The sequence below is a fragment of the Nomascus leucogenys genome, chromosome 17 (genome assembly GCF_006542625.1).
Source record: "Nomascus leucogenys isolate Asia chromosome 17, Asia_NLE_v1, whole genome shotgun sequence".
Classification (NCBI taxonomy): domain Eukaryota; kingdom Metazoa; phylum Chordata; class Mammalia; order Primates; family Hylobatidae; genus Nomascus; species Nomascus leucogenys.
This window is the reverse complement of record NC_044397.1, coordinates 59814993-59835091: the sequence shown is the minus strand read 5'-3', so window position 1 is coordinate 59835091 and position 20099 is coordinate 59814993. Positions and strand designations below refer to the sequence as shown.

General features: G+C 43.1%; 1 protein-coding gene across 1 annotated transcript in view; it reads left to right on the top strand.

Annotated features, from left to right (window-relative positions):
- ADCY1 (adenylate cyclase 1) overlaps positions 1–20099 on the top strand; it is a 147392-nt gene that overhangs the window by 48492 nt on the left and 78801 nt on the right. The window lies entirely within an intron of this gene.

The window sequence follows — 20099 nt, the reverse complement described above, 5'->3', positions numbered from 1 at the left end:
CAGAGGTTTGCCCTCCTGGGACTTAGTCACATTGGCCACAAGGCTCCTGAGGGGCTGCCACTGTCCCCCTTTATCCCCACAGAATGTGCTGTGTTTAGAGACAGGACATTTCGGGCTGGGATCTGAGTTGCAGAAGCCAACAGACGTTGCAGGCCCAGGGAGGGCACATCTATTGCATGGCATCGATATCTTACCCCTCGTTTTCCTCCGCTGCCCATGGATACATTGTACTACTCATCAGCCATCAGATTGAAAGCTAGAATGTGCCCTATTTGCACGTGATGGAACTTCCCCTCTTGCCATTCACCTGGCACATCCTCCCTGAGATTTTCGTTCCCGGACTGTGCAGGAAGGATCGGCTTCTGCAGACGACTGACCATGGGCACAGGAAGTCTCCTCTTTCTAAAAGGGAAGGGGAGGAGGGAGTCCGGTGTCAGGAGAACCCAGGATGTGATGCTTTTCAGGGCCACTGACCCACCTGTTTCCTTGGACCCCAAACACCTAGCACCCCTGCCCTGTGAGGGTGTGGGAGGAGCACAGTGAGATGGAGCCAAGTTCAAGTTCACCTCTTGTCCAGCCTCACTCCAGGTGGTCAGGGAGGGGTGCTGAGGTCAGTGTGAGAGGAAGGGGCAGTGAGCTCTGTTCAGCAAGGCAGCACCTTTTCAGAGAAGGTGACAGTGAAGAGTCTTGCGGGAAAATGTGGATGCTCCGTTAATGAAGGAGGGGAGAGGAGGGCACCCTGATGGGGGGCTAGCTTGTGCAGAGTCCTGAGGGGCATTCTGAGCACAGGGCAGGGCTGGGCAGGACACAGCCAGGCGGTAGTCACACGAGCTGAGGCTGGTGAGACTTGCCATGCCTGGCAGCAGTTAGGGGGACCCACTGGAGGTGGGAGAAAACTTGGGAGCCTGTTGCAGACACCTGGTTGGGGAGAGAGGTTAAGGTAGGAGGGTCAGGGGGAAGGAGGGTGGGCATGGGGGATTTTGGACACTACTCCCTTTGGAAGATCCCTGTGGGGAAGAAAAGGTCTTGAGATCCAGTTGTAAAGTCACTGTTTACTTTTCCAATAAACAGTGGAAAAGATCAGCACCTTTTACTTTTCCAGTAAATAGTGGAAAAGTAAACTGACTTTACAACTAGATCTCAAGACCTTTTTTTCCCCACAGGAATTTTTGCAGGCAGTCACACCCCCTTGATAGCCTGGGCCAAAGTTCCACAGCAGCCTGTTTGGGAAAGGCCACTTCATCTTTCTGCTGGGCACTGGAGCTTCTGGTCTGCAATGCCCTTGCAGTCTTGTCTGGGCTGTCCACTAGGCTTGTCCCCTGGACTGTGCAGCCAGTGTTGTGGCCTGGGCCTGCTCCTTGCTTCCCACCCCTTCAGCAGGAAGCTGGTCATCTTGAGAGCTTTTCTCTGGAGGGTCGTGCTTTGCCCCACCTGGGCCTTTTCTCTCTCACTGTGCTTGGAGCTGGTGCTGGGCCCTCCACTCTTACCATCTGATTGTCTTCCTGGCAGTCCTGAGATCAGCACCTTTGTCTGTGAGGGGACAGGACCCACGTTGGGTCAGCCCAGGCCCTTTGCAGTCCTGCTGTAGACTCCCTGGGGCTCTAGTTCTTTTATGAGGCATCTTATTTCAGCCCAGTTGCTTTGCAGTTTCTTCCTTTGATAAAGAAGTGCTGGCTCCTAGGAGAGGCTGAAGGTGTCACGGAGAGCTGCCTGCTGCTCATGGTGCTGGGCTGTCACCCTGGTCCCAGGCCTTGGCATCTGCTGTTCCTTTCTATCTGTGCCACTGTCCAGGGTGTATGGGCGGGGGCTCTGGGCCTGTTTCGAGGCATCATCACATGCTCTGTCATCTCATGTTTCCATGTTCCAAGTGGCTCCTTGAAACCTACTTGGCTCTTTTGCCAGGATACTGATTCATGCCTGGGATGCTGGCTTATATACTTTTATCAAGAAGAATGCACACACGCATCAGAGAGTGGGTGATGTATGTGGTGGAGATGCCTGATGGGTCAAGTGGAGTGAGAGATGTGTTGAGATGTGTGTGCCTGTACATATGTGTGAGTGTGCACATATGTGAGCATGCATGTGCACATGTGTGTAAGCATGAATGTGTGAGCATGGGTGTGCATGTGTGGGAACGTACATGAGTGAGCCTGTGTGCCTGCAAATGCATATGTGTGTTATGTGTGTAGGTGTGTTGCATGTGTGAGTGCTGACATGAACACACGTGTGTACCTGTGTGTAGGCGAGCATGCATGTGGTATATATATGAATATGTATGTGTGTGTGTACCTGTGTGAGTGTGCATCTGTACATGCATGTATGTGCCCGTGTGTCCCCTGTGGATCACCACCTTTGGTTGGGAACATTCTCTTGGAGACCTTTGGCAGCACAGAACACAGTCACCTCATGAGAAATGGGGACTGAGCTGACATGATTTTGTGTCAGGGGAGTCTGTCCTCTTGACTGCCCATGTGTGCACAGATGTGTGCATTGCAGACACCTGCTGAAGCACAAAGCCCTGCGCTCTGCTATCTGCTTCTCCCAGTGACCATGCAGGATTGTGGTGTTACCCCATGTCCAAGAGAAGGAGATTGAGGGTCAGGGAGAACCAGCTACTTCCTAGAGGCTTGGTGGCTCTGGACCTACCAGCCCCTAATGCGAGGCTCTCTGCCTGGGATTAGCTGACTAGGTCTGTGAAGGGCAGATAGTAAATATTTCAGGCTCTGTGGGTTACATATCATTTCTGTTGCAACAACTCAACTCTGTTGTTGGAGCACAGAAGTGTCCACAAATACGTAAACGAATGGGTGTGGCTGTGCACCAGTAAAACTTCACAAAACAAGGAGTGGTCCACGGCCTCAGCGTGCCAGCCTCTGCTCTAAACCATGACACCTGAACAGTGTTACGTTTAAAGACATCCATACGCCCTGTCTTTGCCGTGTGCCTGCCCAGCAGCTGGGCGGCGGCTGATGTGTTGGCCTCTGGGCGGTGAAGTGTCCTGGGAGTCAGCCCCACGGAGCCTCCAGGTTGTGCTGCTGGCCGCCTTTGTTCTTGGGGATGCTGTTTCTGGGTAGCAGGGCTGACAGTGCTGGCAGAGGTTAGGATATCATTACAGTTGCAAGAGGCCTTCATGCAGCCCTTGAATTCTGCCAGCTGAGAGCTCCAGGTGCCCACGAGGAGCACAGCAGAGAGAATTGAACCAGCAGTCCCTGCAGCAGCATAAATAGCATCACCCCCAATAACTACAACTCTGGTGTAAAGTGGCTGCTCAGTTCCCAGCAACATTTGAGTTTGAGCTGAAAAGAATATTTTCTGGTTTCTAGGAACACATTATTGTAAATGGGATCCATTTGGGCATGAAGCCCTTGGCCACATGGGAGCAGAGGGGAGCTCGATTAGGGATCTCGCCAGCCAGGCAGGAAGGGGACAGGGCCTTGCCCTAGTGCACTAATGCCACCACAGAGTGACAGCCTTGGGGTGCAGAGGGCTCGGCAGTGTGTGGGTGGGGGCACATATTGACCAGCAATTGTTTTATAGCACTAGAGGGCCAGAACGAGATGCTCCAGTGTGAGCAGATGCAGGCACAAGGGGCTGGGCCTGTTTCTTCTCTTGACCCCTGCCCTCAAAATCAGGGTAGAACTTTAAGAGCCTTAGTTGAAAGTCTGGAGTTTGGCTGCACTATGCAACATGAGGAGACAAAGGCCAAGTTGTTGACCTCACAGAAGTCTTTGTAACATCCTGGCCAGGACATGATGTCATCTTCATTGTAAGAGTGAGCAGAATGAGGCTCATGTGGTAAAGCAACATCCCCAGAGCCACAGCCAGGATTGGAAACGGTGTCATTATGGCTCCAAAGCCTGTATCCCTGGAAGAGAACTCCTACTCATCCTTGAAAGCCCCAAAGGCCATCTTTTCTCTAGGTCTCTGGCCACTGAGCCTCTGACCTTTCACCAGCCTTCTGTGGAACAGGTGCATCCTGTCCAGCTAACCCTACTCATTCATCACTGTGTGTGTGGCTGTTTTCCAGGGAGGGGTTGGCCTATGGACAGCCCATACATATGTCTGAGTTGGCACTGAGTCCCAGTGCTGACCATGGAGCCTGGCACACAATGGCTATCCCCGCCTGTTTAAGTGGGACAGTGCCATGCCAGTGTGTCCTCTCCAATGGATTCTAGACTCCTTGGCCTGTTACCTGAAGCTGGGGGACCTCTGATGTCGCCCACATATGAGAATGGCCAGAGGAGGGGCTGGAGTGGCCTACAACAGGCACTTTTTGGCCAGCAGGAGCCTCATTTGGAGAAGCTGAGTTGGGCTGGGAGCACGATCAGTACCTGGGAGAGCTGGCTTTGGGTTTCCTTAGGGCTCAACTATCTGTGCATGATGGCTCTGAAGAGCACGGGCCACTCCTTACCCTCCCCGTAGCTGTAAACAGGCTCCAGAATCCACTCGTGGGGAGATGCATCTGCAGAGCAAGCACAAGTCTGACTGGCTGTCACCAGGTGGTAGTGAGTGTCCTGTGGGGATAGAGGGTGGATACCAAGCTCCCCAAGACCCCCGACACCCACTTCGCATATGCACAGCCATGGCTGAGCATGAGGCTGCCCCTGGCAGGCTCCTGGTGGGGAGGTTCTTTGCTGTTTCTCAGCACATGATTGAGAAGCAATTGTCATGTCACCTGGGACACCTTAAGGTGGATTCTTAGGCCAGGTCCAGAACCACTCATCAGAGTCTTAGGGATAAGGAATCTGCATTTTGCTAACTGCCCTGGATTTTGCAGGCCAGAGGCTGAGAGCCACTCTCTAAAGCTTGTGCTCGTATACAGGCCACTGGGCCTCAGAGGTGGGTCTCTTGGCATTCCCCACTCTGACCCCATGCGTTTTCCTCACACCCCAAGTGAGCCTCTCGCTTTCCCTGCCTGAAGACCTCGGTTTCCGCCATCCATCTCCATGCTCCTGCCCCTGCTCTAGCCCCTCCAGACCCCTGCACAGTTTATAATGCGCAGAATGGAAACACATCTTTGTTCACACAGCAGGGAAAGTGTTTCCCTGTCCTTGGATCCTTGCAGAGTGACCTGCCCAGACTCTATCAGGGGTGGAGGGTGAGTGGTTTCTGGAGGAAGGGGAGCATGGGGAGTATATGAGGAGGCACCCCCGCCCTTCCCCAAGGCAGGACAGCCCATGGGCCATGTTTTGGTGTCTTTAGGAAAATTATTTATTAAGAAAAGTTCTCAAATATGTGTGGATGACTTTTTGAATACAAAGGGAATCTGTCAGTTTTCCTAGGAAAGGTTTACATAATACTCTGTCTTCTGCAACCTGGCATGCTTCTTTCTTCCAACAAACTGCACCACGTGTGGCCTAACTAGTGCCTGCCTTCTGATAATGCGTGTGAGTTCTGTGGTTACCTCTGGGGTATGTTACACCTCACCGGGATTTCTGCAGCAGCTCCTCATGGGGTGAGCATGAGGAGCTCTGCTTCCTGTTTCAAACCTTTCCTCGGCTTCCCACTGTCCCAGGTGGCACAGAGGGCTCCTTACTTTGGAGGTATGATTGACTGATAATGAGCTGCATATGTGTATGGTTCTGTTCATTTGGGCATATGTACACGTGTGTGAAGCCATCACCACAGTCAAGATGCTGAGCATATCTTCCAGTGTTTCCCACACTCTTTGCAATCCCTCTCTCCTCCCACTTCTCATTTTACTCTCTCCCTGTGTCCAGGCAACTACTAATCTGCTTTCTATCACTACAAATAAGTTTGAATTTTCTAGAATCTTATATATATGGAACAAGGCAATATGTACTCTACATTGTCTGGCTTTTTTTCACTGAGCATAATTGTTTTGAGATTCATCCAACTTGTTGTATGTGTCAGTACTTCATTCCTTTTCATTGCTTAGAAGCATCCCATTTTGTAGCTGTACTGAAGCTTGTCTGTTTATTCACTTTTTGATGGACATTTGGTTATTTCTAGGTGTTGTTTATTACAAATAAAGCTGCTATGAACATTCATGTACAAGTCTATGTATGGGTATTCAGTTCTCTTGGGTAAATACCTAGAAGTAGAATGGCTAAAAAACATGGTAGATGTATGCTTAACTTTTTATGAAACAGACACAATGTTTTCAGAGTTATTGTAGCATTTCACATTCCCATCAGCAGTGTATGAGTTCCAGTTGCTCCACATCCTCATCAGCACTTGCTGTAGTCAGTCTTTTTAATTTTAGTTTTTTTCAAATAGGCATGTGGTACTATTTTATTGTGGTTTTAATTTCCTATTTTTTAATAGCTGATGTGGTTGAGCATCTTTTCATTGCTTATTGGCCACTCATATATCTTTTTGGTGAAGTGTCTGTTGAAACCTTTTGACCACTTCTTTTTATTTGGGTTGATTTTTTTCTTTTTGTAAAGTTTTGAGCATTCTTTATATGTTCTACATACAAGTCCTCTGTCAGATATATGATCCCTGAGACTTTGGCTTGTTTGTTTATTCTCTTAACAGTGTTGTTTGAAGAGCAGAAAGTTTTAGTGTTTATGAAGTCCAATTTATCAGTTTTTTTAATGCATTGTAACTTTTGTGTTGTATTTAAAAAGTCTGCCCAAAGTGCTATAACTGTGTGTTGGTTTCCCAAGGCTACTGTGGTGAATTACCACAAACTTGGTGGCTTGAAACAACAGAAACTTCTTTTCTCACAGTTTTGGAGGCCTGAATTCTGAAATCAGTATTGCTTGGCCAAAATCCAGATATTTGCAGAACCATACTCCATCCAGAAGGTTCCAAGGGAGAATTTGTCCCTTCTGTTGGCTGTTGGAATTCCTTGGCTTGTGGGCACATCACTCCAGTCTCCCTCTGTCCATATTGCTGTCTGTTCCTCTTCATTCTTCTGTTTTCTCTCTCTCTGCCTTTTCCCCCTCCCTCCCTCTCTCTTTCCCTTTTTCTGTATGTGTGTAAAATTTCCTCCTGCCTCATTTTTATAAGGATACAGGTCATTGTATTCAGGGCTCATCTGGATAATCCAAGATGGTTTCCCTATTTTAAGATCCTTAATTTATAACATTAGAAAGATCTTTGTTTTTGTTTGCTTTGTTTTGTGTTTTGCCATGTAAGTTTGCATTAACAGATTCCAGAAATTTGACCGTGGGTATCTCTGGGGGTCTCGGGGGGGGCATGGAATTTCAGCCTACCACACAGCGAGAGCAGCCATCCAAAATCTCTCTAGATTTCAGTCTCCTTATTAAAAAATAAGACTAAATATGACTATTTCGGTTGGTTAGTGAGAAGTAAAATAATGGAAAGTAAAATAATAAAAAGTCTAAAGCATCTAGCACAGTGCCTAGGACAGGGTTTACACTCAATGTATGATAATTATCATTGTTACCAGGAAAGTTGTGATCAGTGGGGTCAGTGTTGTTAAAACTATGCAGGTATTTGAAAATCCAACTTGAAAATCATTGAGACCCTCTAATATAAAGATATGATAAACTCATTTTAAAAATCCCATCAAGTTCTTATGTAACCAGATAACATTTGATGCTAGAAATTGTCCATTTATCAGCTTTGTCTGTTTTAGAGAATTGTCAAATAACGTTGTCCTTATTAGCGTTATAATGCAATTGGATTCCATTTTAACTCTGCAAATGTCCTCTCATTCTGCTATGTGCAGGAAACTGCTAATCACTGGTACGTGCATATCTAAGGAGAATACAATCTGTGACTTAGTCTGCCTCACAATCCAGCAGGGGAACAAAAGTTTTCCTTAAATACTTGTTTTACAGAGCACATACTATATCACAAGTAAATTGAGTACTATGTCGCTTATTCTCCATTTTATAAGCTCTGCATCCAAACTTGAAAACAAACATCATCCACAAAAAGTCAAAGCATTAGATGCAATTATCAGATTAATATTTAATAAGGTGAAAACACGACATAGTGTATTCATAATTTTTGTGTGCATGTGAATTTCCATAGCTTTACAAATACACATTGTCCTAAGGAAAACTCAGATGAGAAAGATACTCAAATAATCACAATCATTTGTTTCATCTGCCAGCTATCTAAGCCAAGCCTGCATATCCCTGCATCTCAGAGTAAGGTTGCAAAGTAAATAAATATATACCTACCTAAAATAAAGTAAAAATCTTTGCCTAACCAGTCATAGATTTTCTCCTGTGTTTTCTTCTAAGGGTTTTATAGTTTGAGGTTTTACATTTAAGTTTATAATACATTTGGAGTTAATTTTTGTGTATGTTTCGAGGTATGGGTCAAAGTTGGATTTTTTTTTTGTTGTTATCTTGATATCTAATTGTCCCAGAATCATTCACTGAAAAGACTATCATTTCTCTACTGAATTCACTTTCCAAAATTTTAGAAAAATCACTTGTCCATATGCAGTTGAATGTATTTCTGGATTTTAAAAAATTCTGTTCCATTAACCTATGTGTTTATCTTGACATCAAAAACCACACACCCTGGCCCTGTAGTTTTATAATGTATAGTCTGGAATCAGGTCCTGTGCTTTATCCAAGTTTATTGTTCTTTTTCAAAGTGATTTTTGGCTATTCTAGGTGCTTTGCTTTTCCATGTGAATTTTAGAATCAATTTGTCAGTTTCTGTAACAAAGTCGCTGGAATTTTGTTTGGGATTTGTGCTGAATCTATGTTACCAATCTTGGGAGGATTAACATTTAAAAAATAGTCTTCTGATTCACGAACACCGTATGTTTATTTAGATCGATTTAGATATTCTTTAATTTTTTCTCGAAGAAAATGTATAGAAAAAATTCTATACATTTCTCAGAAATGTATAGTTTTCAGTGTATATGTATTTCTTTTTTCTTTTTTTTTGAGATAGGGTCTCTTTCTGTTACCCAGGCTGGAGTGTAATGGTGTGATCACAGGTCATTGCTCACCTCCTGGGCTCAAGCAATCCTTCTGCTTTAGCCTCCTGAGTAGCTGGGACGACAGGCACATGCCACCATGCCCGGCTAATTAAAAATTTTTTTTTTTGTAGAGATGGGGTCTCACCATGTTGCCCAGGCTGGTCTCGAACTCCTGAGCTTGAGAGATACTCTCGCCCTGGCCTCGCAAAGTTGCAGGGATTACAGGCATGAACCACCGTGCTCGGCCAATGTATATGTATTTTATATATTTTATCAGATTTATTCCTAAGTAGCTCCTAGTTGTTTCATTTTTAGATGGAGTCTTGCTCTGTTGCGTAGGCTGGAGTGCAGTGGTGTGATCTTGGCTCACTGCAATCTCTGCCTCCCAGGTTCAAGTGATCCTCCTACCTCAGCCTCTGGAGTAGCTGAGATTACAAGCACACACCACCATGCCTGGCTAATTTTTGTATTTTTGGTAGAGACGAGGTTTCACCATGTTGTCCAGGCTGGTCTCGAACTTCTGGCCTCCAGTGATCCACCTGCCTTGGCCTTCCAAAGTCCTGGTATTACAGGCATTAGTCACCACACCCGGCCAATGCTATTGATTTCTAACTTTTAATTTCTGATTGTTCGTTACTAGTATAGCAAAATACAGTTGACCCTTGAACATCATAGATTTGAACTCTGTGGATCCACTTATACATGGATTTTTTTCAATAAATATATCGGAAAATATTTTGGAGATTTGTGACAGTTTGGAAAAACTCACAGATGAACTGCGTAGCCTAGAAATATTGAAGACATTAAGAAAAGTTTGCGTATGCCATGAATGCATAAATGATTATACATTTAGGTTGCGTATGCCATGAATGCATAAATGATTATACATTTATGCATTTATGTATTTAGGCTGGTGCAAAAGTAATTGTGGTTTTTGCCTTTAATAGCAAGGCCCGGCACGGTGGCTCATGTCTGTAATCCTAGCACTTTGGGAGGCCGAGGCGGGCGGATCATGAGATCAAGAGATCGAGACCATTCTGGCCAACGTGGTGAAACCCCGTCTCTACTAAAAGTACAAAAATTAGCTGGGTGTGGTGGCGGGCGCCTGTAGTCCCAGCTACTTGGGAGACTGAGGCAGGAGAATCGCTTGAACCCAGGAGGCAGAGGTTGCAGTTAGCCGAGATCGTGCCACTGCACTCCAGCCTGGCGACAGAGTGAGACATCATCGCAAAAAAAAAAAAAAAAAAAGTAATAGCAAAAACCATAATTACTTAAATTACTTATAGCAAAAACCACAATTACTTTTGCATCAACCTAAATAGATACTAGTCTATTTATGTGTTAATCAACTGTTAATGTTATTGGTAAGGTTTCTGCCCAATGGTAGGCTATTGGTAGCTATGTTTTTGGGGGTAGTCAAAAGTTATACATGGATTTTCAACTGTGTGGGGGGTTTTCACTCCTAACCTGTGTTTTGTTCAAGGGCCAACTGTACAATTGAATTTTTGTATTGGTAAACTGTTCTGAAACTCTGCTGAGCTCACTCATTTCTAGTAGGTTTCCGTATACATACGTTTTCTACATAAATCATCATGTTGTTTGCAAATGAAGACAGATTTTCTTCGTCCTTTCCCGCTTGGGTGCCTTTTATTTGTGTTTTCTTGCCTTCTTTTACTGGCTAGAACCACCAGTACAATGTTGAATAGAAGTGTCAAGAGCAGGCATTCTTGTCTTGTTCCCAACATTAGGGGAAGGCATTCTGTCTTGCGTCATTAAATATGATATTACCAGTTGGATTTTTTGTGGATACTTTTTATCAAGCAAGTTTCCTTTTATTTCTAGTTTGCTGAGTTTTTTTTTTTGAATCAGAAATGGATGTTGAATTTTGTCTAATTCTTTTGCATCTATTGGAAGGATCATATGGTTTTTCTTTTTAGTCAGCTCATATAATGAATTACATTGACTGATGGTAGGATATTTAAACATCCTTTTGTTCCTTGGACAAGCCCTACTTGGACATAAAGATGGTCCCCGACTTATGATAGTTTGACATATGCTGTTTTGACTTTAGGATGATGGGAAAATGATACACATTCAATACAAAGTGCCTTCCTCTTGTGATGCTGGGAGACAGCAGCAAACCACAGCTCCCAATCAGTCATACAGTTTTGACTTTCAATATTTTCAGCTTACCATACATTTATGGGTTGTAACCCCATCAGAAGTTGAGGAGGATTTTGTTTTTTTTTTTTTTTGAGACAGAATCCTGCTCTGTCACCAGGCTAGAGTGCAGTGGTGCGATCTTGGCTCACTGCAACCTCTGCCTCCCGGGTTCAAGCGATTCCACGGCCTCACCTCCCGAATAGCTGGGACTACAGGCATGCACCACCACGCCTGGCTAATTTTTTGTATTTTAGTAGAGACGGGGTTTCACCATGTTGGCCAGGATGGTCTTGATCTCCTGACCTCGTGATCCACCCGCCTCGGCCTCCCAAAGTGCCGGGATTATAGGCGTGAGCCACTGCACCTGGCCGTTGAGGAGGATTTGTATTGCATTATCCTTATTTATTGTTGGCTTTACTTTTCTAAAATTTTGTTTAGAAAATTTTTTATTTATGTTACTTAAAGATATTAGTCTGTGGCTTTCTTATTCTGTACATGGTGTCAAGATAATGCTTAACTCATAGATGAGTTTGGGAACATTTCCTTTTGTTGAATTTTTTGGAATAGTTTTTGTAGAAATGGTATTCTTTCCTTCTTAAATGTGTGGTAGAATTTACCAATGAATCCATCTGGACCTGATATTTTCTTTGTGGAAAAGTTTTTAACTACAAATTTAATTTCTTTAAATAGAGCTAGTGAGGTCAGTTTTTTTTTTTTTTTTCTTAAATAAGCTTGGCAGTAGTTCTTCATAGTATTTCCTTGTTTTTCTTCTAATATCTGTAGAATCTATAGTGATGTCACCTCTTTTATCCATGGTTTGGGTAAGTTTTGTCTTCTCTTTTATCTGATCATTTTGGCTAGAGGTTTATCAATTTCATTTATTTTTTTTTAAAATAACTGCTTTTCATTTGATTGATTTCTCTATTTTTTCTATTTAGTTTCTTTTCATATCTGTATTATTGTTTTGCTTCTGGCTATTTTGGGTTTAATTTGTTCTTCTTTTTGTAGTTTCTTAAGGTGGATGCCAAAGCCATTAATTAAACATTTTTTATGTTTTTTAATATAAGAATTTATTGTTGTAAACTTACCTGAAAGTATTACTTTAGCAGTATGTCATAGTTTCTGGTATGTTTTGTGTTTTTCTAATTCTGTTCAAAGTACTTTCTAATTTCTCTTGATTTTTTTTTTTTTTTAAGACCCATGGGTTGTTTAGAGATGTGATTCAGGGATATTTCAAAGATCTTGTTTTTTACTTCTAATTTAGTTCTTTTGTGATCAGAGAGCATACTTTTTATTATTTGAATCCTCTTAAATTTATGGCCCAGAATATGGCTTACTTTGGTGGTTTAGTACTCTGATTTTGTAGAATTCTGTTGTTAAGAGTGTGTTCAGTAAGTACCAATTAGGTCAATTGGTTGATAGAATTGTTCATGTCTTCTATATCTTTATTGATTTCCTGGCTACTTGTTCTCTCAATTATTGAGAGAGGGGTATTAAAATCTCCAACGTAATTGTATATTTTTTCTTTCAGTTCTATTTTTACTTCATGTATTCTTAAACTGTTATTCAATTTTTAAATATTTGTAATGGTTATGTCTTCTTGATAAATTGACTATTTTATTATTAAGAAATGACCTTCTTTATTCTGGTAATATTTTTTGCTTTGTAATCCCATTTGTCTGATATTAATAGAGCCATTTCAACTTTCCTTTGACTGTTGTCAGAAAGAATAGTTGTCACTCGATACTTACAGGGCATTGTTCTAGGACTACCAATGGATACCAAAATCTGGATGCTCAAGTCCCTTATAAAAAATGGCATAGTATTTGCATATAACCTTTATACACATCCTCCTGTATATTTTAAGTCTTCTCTGGGTTACTTATAATATCTACTACAGTGTAAATGCTATGTAAATAGTTGTTATGCTGTATTGTTTGGGGAATAATGACAAGAAAAAAAGTTGCACATGTTCAGATAGATGCAACCTTGATAGGCCTAACTACATTCTGTCATCTGCAGTGGTTGGATCCATAGATGCAGAACCCATGGATATGGAGGGTCTGTGTCTTCTTCCATCCTTTTATTTTTAGTCTGTTTGTGTGTGTTTGCTTGTTTTTGTTTTTTAGGACAGAGTCTCGCTCAGGCTGGAGTGCAGTGGTGCAATCTTGGCTCACTGTAACCTCTGCTTCCCGGGTTCAAGAGATTCTCCTGCCTCAACCGCTCTAGTAGCTGGGATTACAGGTGCACACCACCACGCCCAGCTAATTTATATATATATTTTTGTTTGTTTGTTTGTTTGTTTGTTTGTTTTTTTGAGATGGAGTCTCGCTGTGTCACCCAGGCTGGAGTGCAGTGGTGCAATCTCGGCTCACTGCAAGCTCAACCTCCCGGGTTCACGCCATTCTCCTGCCTCAGCGTCTCCGAGTAGCTGGGACTACAGGCGCCCGCCACCACGCCCGGCTAATTTTTTGTATTTTTTTAGTAGAGACGGTGTTTCACCATGGTCTCGATCTCCTGACCTTGTGATCCGCCCGCCTCGGCCTCCCAAAGTGCTGGGATTACAAGCGTGAGCCACCGCGCCCGGCCCTAATTTTTATATTTTTAGTAGAGAAGGGTGTTCACCATGTTGGCCAGGCTGGTCTCGAACTCCTGACCTCAGGGAATCCGCCTGCCTCAGCCTCCCAAAGTGCTGGGATTACAGGCATGAGCCTCCATACCTGGCCTGTTTGTGTCCTTTTATTTGAAGTTTGTTCTTAGTTTTGCTTTTATTTTTTGTACCTAAGATGACAATCTGCTTTCAACTGGGGTGTTTGGACTATTTGCATTAGTGATGTGGTGAGGTTTGGTCTGTTACCTTGCCATTCGCTTTTTGTCTCATTTGTTCTTTGTTTCTTTTTTGTTTTCTTTGGCCATTTTGCCAATTTATTATGTTTTATGATTCCACCTCACTGCCTTTATTGGCTTACTAGTGTAATTCTTTGTTTTGTTATTTTTTGTGGTTGCTTTAAAGTTTATAATAGATATTTTAACTTTTAGCGGTCTCCCATCACGATTTATTAATTACAGCATAAGAAACTTACAATTATTTACATCTGTTTCTTCCTTCTTGGCCTTTATGACATTGTTCCCATACATTTTACTTTTTCTAGTATTATAAACTCCATTTTACATTTTATTTACAGTCAATTCTCTTTCAAAGCAATTTAAACAGTAAAAATATCTGATCTGTTTATTCATGTAGTAACTATTTCCTTTGCTTTTCATTTATTTATGCAGTCTATATTTCTTTGTGTTTTGTATTTCTGCCTAAATTTCTTTTGGCTGGGTGTGGTGGCTCATACCTGTAATCCTAGCACTTTGGAAGCTGAGGTAGGAGGATCACTTGAGGCCAGGAGTTTGAGACCAGACTGGGCAACATAATGAGACCCCATTTCTACTGAAAAAAAGAAAAAACTTAACTGGGTGTGGTGGCACATACCTGTAGTCCTACTTATTTGGGAGGCTAAGGCAGGAGGATCGCTTGAGCCCAGGAGTTTGAGACTGCAGCGAACTGTGATCACATCACTGCACTCCAGCCTGGGTGATAGAGTGAGACTGTATGTGTGAAAAGATAAATAAAAGAATTAAAAAAAAATTTCTTGTAGTGCTGGTATGCTGGTGATGAATTCTTTCAATTTTTGTACTTCTGAAAGACTCTTTATTTTGCCTTAATTTTTTAAAATGTATTTTCACCGCATGGAGAATTCTAGGTTGACAGTTTTGCTTTGTTTTCTTCAGAACTTTAAAGATGTCGTTCTATTGTCTTCTCTCATGTTGTTTCCAATAAGAAGTCTGCCATCAACTCTCTTTCTTTGTTTGAAATAGGTCTTTTCTGTCTACTTTTTTTTCTATTCATCACTGGTTTTAAGAAATTTGATTTTGATGTGAATTTGAGTTTTCTTCATGTTTCCTATGCCTGCATTATGTTGAGCTTCTTGCATCTGTAGTTTTACAGTTAAATCAAATTTAAAAAAAAAAAACAAAACCCAAAAACCTGGGTGATCCTTTTTCAAATACATTTTATGACTCCTCCTCTTCTTCCTTCGGGGACATCAGTTCCACATGTATTAGGGAGTTCCACTCTTGAGGGAGCCTGTAGCTCATTGGTTATTGTCTTCAAAATTTTTGGATTCTTTTCCTTTCTATTTCATTTGGATAGTAGCTATTTTCTTCTGCAGTGTATGTCACGTCATTAATTCTATCCAGTATAGTTTCCATCTCAGACACTCTAGTTTTCATCTTCAGAAGTTCAATTTGAATCTTTTTTCCCTTTGTTGAGGTAACTGCCTGAAAGTTCAAAATTGGAATGACCCAGTTTGCTCCTTTTTTTTTTGTATATTACTTGTTTGTTTTTTCTTTGTGCATTGTTGGTGTTATGTATTTTTCAAGTGTATGTTTTACTCTAATCTGCCTGAGTCAGTTTTTGAGGAGCACATAAGAGGATGTGTGTGCCTCATATGTGCTGGTCTTGTGTGTGAGTCCCTGGTGTTGGACATGCAGGTGGCCCCTGTGAAGTAGGAGCATGTGAGATGCGTGTCCCTCAGATGTGCTCATGTTGTGTCTGGGAGTGCGGCAGCAATGGTGCATGTCTTTTAAATGCTTTGGTCTCCATAGGGGCATTATATGCAGGAAAGAGCTGCCTTCCTTCTAATGGTTTATAGTGAGTCGTGGCTGCCAGATGTCCATGCATACTGAAGCCTACTGGTAGCCAGGATGGGTCATGCTTAGACTGTAGGCTCCAGGTTGTATAATTGATGGCTGCAAGGGCCTGTTTCTGAGTCTCTGGTGTTGGAGATGCAGGTGGACCCCATGAAGTAGGACCACATGGGATGTGTGTCCCACAGATATACTTGTCATATGTCTGAGGCCCTTGTGTTGGTGATGCAAGTGGCCCTTGTGAAGTGCAGGCTTGGAAAATTACACACAGCTGCAGTCCAAACATATCTTTCTCTATGAAGGTCTCTGTGGGAAGTTAAACAAACACAGAACATGTTTGCCTTAGTCTTGATAGTAGCTAATGGTTTATTTACCTCCTTAGCCATGGTTGATAGTCACAGATGTGAACAATATTTTTTACCTTTTCCCCATTTATTGGATACTTGTTAGATTTACATTTGCTTTAATACCCATGTATATTTGGAAGACTGGCCACACCCCTTTGAATTGATGAGAAACACCTGCCGAGGCCCAGTCTCATTCCATCTTCACCTGTGGAGGGACAGGGCCCCTTCTCTGGATGTCAGTTTTCTTAACAGGAACATAAACTGACTGAACTAAGCATACAGTTCCTTCATCCATTTCCAGAAGACTGTGGGGCAGCATGGAGGGGTTCACTGTGTGCCATCTGCAGAGATAAGACAATCCTAGCTTGGCCGGTTATCAGCTGGGCTGCCTGGGGCTCATCCTGATCCCATTCCTCAAGTGGGTGGGGACACAGCCCCTTAGTTCTGGTCATAACTCCCAGAACCCTTCTGGGAACATTTTTTTTCCCAATGAGAGCACCTCACATTGTTGTAAGTTCTCAGCCCCACAGTGACTGTTTCCTGGTGCATGCCAGAGATGCATTTAGATTTCAGATGGTACAAGCGGGTACCTGATGGGGATCAGTGCAAGAGTAGACTGGTCAGTGTGGTGAGGTTAGACAACCCCCATGAGACATTCCCATTCCCTGGACTGGGCTTGAGGCTACCTGGATCTAAGTAATCCTGTGGGATATGCTGAGCCAGCTGATGGCCTCTGAAAGACTGTGCTGACCCCAAACATGGACACATCAGTAGACATTCTGATCCATGGTGACCCAACACAGAGGAGTATTTGAGCAATGATTTAATGAGTGTTTAAGTTAGGATCGCTTGCATTCATATAATTTGCTTTAAGGAAATATAAGACAAGTGTTGTGCTGGGTTTAAGAATCCTGCTACAGGCTGACACAGTACTGGGCCTCCTGGTCACAGATGACAAGGCGAACATTCGTGGCTTTATGGTGCAGTTGTTACTCAACTGAACCTAGGTTTGATTGCCCAGCACAGTAAAGCCAAAATATCTACATGGAGGGAGAAATATCTACAGCAGGAGAAAGAAGGGCCTTCATTTGCAGGGTGCCAAGCAAGGAGAATTGAGCAGCTCCCGCTTAAGACAGAACCTCTCCAATGGCTTGCAAGCAAGGTTTTTAAAGGCAGGGATAAATTTCAGGAAAGCAGAAGTTACAGACAAAATCATAAATCGATACATGGTAGTTATACACTGGTTTGGCCTAAAAAGATGGGATATCTTGTATAGGGGTATCTTGAATAAGACTCCTAGGTAGAGTCAGAGTCAAAGATTTTCTGATTTTTTTTTTGTTTGTTTTTTTTTTTTTTGAGACGGAGTATCGCTCTGTCGCCCAGGCTAGAGTGCAGTGGCTCAATCTCGGCTCACTGCAAGCTCCGCCTCCCGGGTTCACGCCATTCTCCTGCCTCAGCCTCTCCGAGTAGCTGGGACTACAGGCGCCCGCCACCACGCCCGGCTAATTTTTTGTATTTTTTAGTAGAGACGGGGTTTCACCGTGGTCTCGATCTCCTGACCTCGTGATCCGCCCGCCTCGGCCTCCCAAAGTGCTGGGATTACAAGCGTGAGCCACCGCGCCCGGCCAAGATTTTCTGATTTTTAATTGGTTAAAGAAGGGAAGTTTTGTTTAAAATGTCAGAGGCAACAGAAAAGAATGTCAGGTCTGGCTTGTGGGTGTGACTTCCTCCAGGCCCTTAAGGAAGAAATTTAGGACAAAGATTGGCAGTCAGAGTTCAGTCCTCACTTCTTCATTATTTGAGGTCGCCAGCATATCCATTTGGGGTCTAGGTTTCTAAAAAACAACTCAGGGACATATGTTAAGATGTTGTCTTTATTTTCTATAGGGAACCAAACATCCTTTAACTTTTAACTATTGTTAAAGTGACTTTAACTTCCTTGGCTATTGTTTTAAGCTACTGTTACCTTCTTGCTTATCAAGTTGCTCATTTACCTCTCAGGGCTAGCTGGGAGCCTGGAATTTCCCTTGAAGGAACTCAGGATTTTCCTTTATTTCCATGCTTGTGGGGTCCTGCAGACCCCTAAGAGGGGTCCCTGTTCTATGTCACAATCTGACCATTTTGTTCAACCTTTAATTGCCAAAAGATGACATTATTATGGTGTGTGTTAGTGAGGTCATTATTTTTCGTTTATTTTGTGTTTACTCTGGATATTTCCAAAAGGGACTCATGGAAGCCAGCCCAGGAGACAGAGCTGTCCCTGTCAACTCTCAGGTTCATGGAGCTGTGTATTCACTTCCATACTTCCTGAGCCCCTCCCAGCCTTTGCTCTCCTTGTGGATCCTTTCACTGGGCTTGATTCCGAAGCCAAGAATCACCAGGCAGCTGCAAAGACTGCACCCACGTCGTCCTCATGTCTTGGTTTCTGTGACTATAAAATGTGAAAAGGACACTGGAGAGTCTATACATCCTTTGCTGCTCCCATACCCCAGTTCTGTGAGCTGCTAAAAAACTGGCCACACTGGAGGCCTGAAGTGAATTCTCATCCGTAACATAGCTCCAACAATTGTTAATGTCTGGTTAGTCTTGTTTGGTCTCTACCCTCTGCCTTCCCTCAAATCCTAGACATCATCTCACTTCCTCCATAAATCCTTTAACTCTATCATCTGAGAACATTTCACCTGGCACCACCACGATACCATTATCATACCCAACCAAACTGGTGAAAGTTACATCATCTCTAAAACCAATCTGGGCTTGGTTCACCCTTGTGTCTCAAAAATGTCTTTTCATCCTGGCTGATTTATTCCAACCAGGATACAAATGAGATGGACATATGTCTTGATTGTCTTGCGAGATTTTAATATTTGGAGGTGACTGAACAATGACACAGACAGTCCCGTGCCATTGAGGGAAGTTTATTATAGCCTGTAGACCAGAGGGTATGCACGCCATGCCAAACAGGGCCACGCAGTGAGCAACCAGGTCATCAGCAGGCAGAAGGAGGAAGGGGACAGTGTGGCCTTGAGCCTTCATTGTGGTTTCAGGGGAAGGAAGGGATGGGGCAGGTTAAGCAGCTTATCAGGTTTAGGATTAGATAGTTTGAATAATGTGCATGGGCTCTGGGCTATAGGAGTGGGCCCTGGTGTGTACCTGGCCAGGGGGTGATTTAGGGCAGGTAGGTGAGAATTAGATTAGACAAAGGGTGGTCAGGGCATGGACTGGGGATGGGTTGGTTTGCATTTGAAAGTATTTACCGTTTCTAGGAATTAGCTAGTGTTGGGATTTCCCTTTTAATCTTTAACAGTGCCCCTCCCGTTTTGGCCCCCCATCCTCTGTGACTTTTTTTTATGTGCTCCTCCTGCCCTCTTGTTGGCTTCTATGAACTGGTAGATCTTCAGGAGACTTAGTAATTTCTTGGATCTGCTTTTGTTCTTGTTGTTGTTGTTTTAATAACCCTTCCCTGGGTGGCTGTGCACTTCTCATTGCTTCTCTCTAGCAGGCAGGTGCTGGCTACTTTTCTTCTTGCCAGGTTGAGGTTGATGGTGGAGTGGTTATCAGTGAGACCCGTCCATCAATGGTCTCCCATCCACATTGCACCCAATGGTTTTATAGCAGCTGCCTTGCAAGCATGGCTGACATTTTTTGTTGCATTTGACTTTGCAAGATGGAGGTTTGTAATTCCCTAATTTCTTCAGCATTATTAGCTCATGATTTTTTAATAAAAAAGAATACTTATTCGGCTATTTGGTTATTCTCAAAAATAGTAAATATTTGATTCTTTTTACTTATCAGTTTTCAAAATAATAATCAGCACCCCGTTATGAAGTCATGGATTTTTAAAAATTTGATGTGTTTTGATCGATTGCCGTCTTTTTTATTTTTGGTGTTAAATTTCCTATTTTGGCAAGTGGGAGCCTTCAGGTTACTTTCTGTTTTCTGTCTTTTTTTTTTTTTTTTTAAGGTCAGTCACCTCTGAATAGCATCTTCAGACTAAGCATTTTACTAGA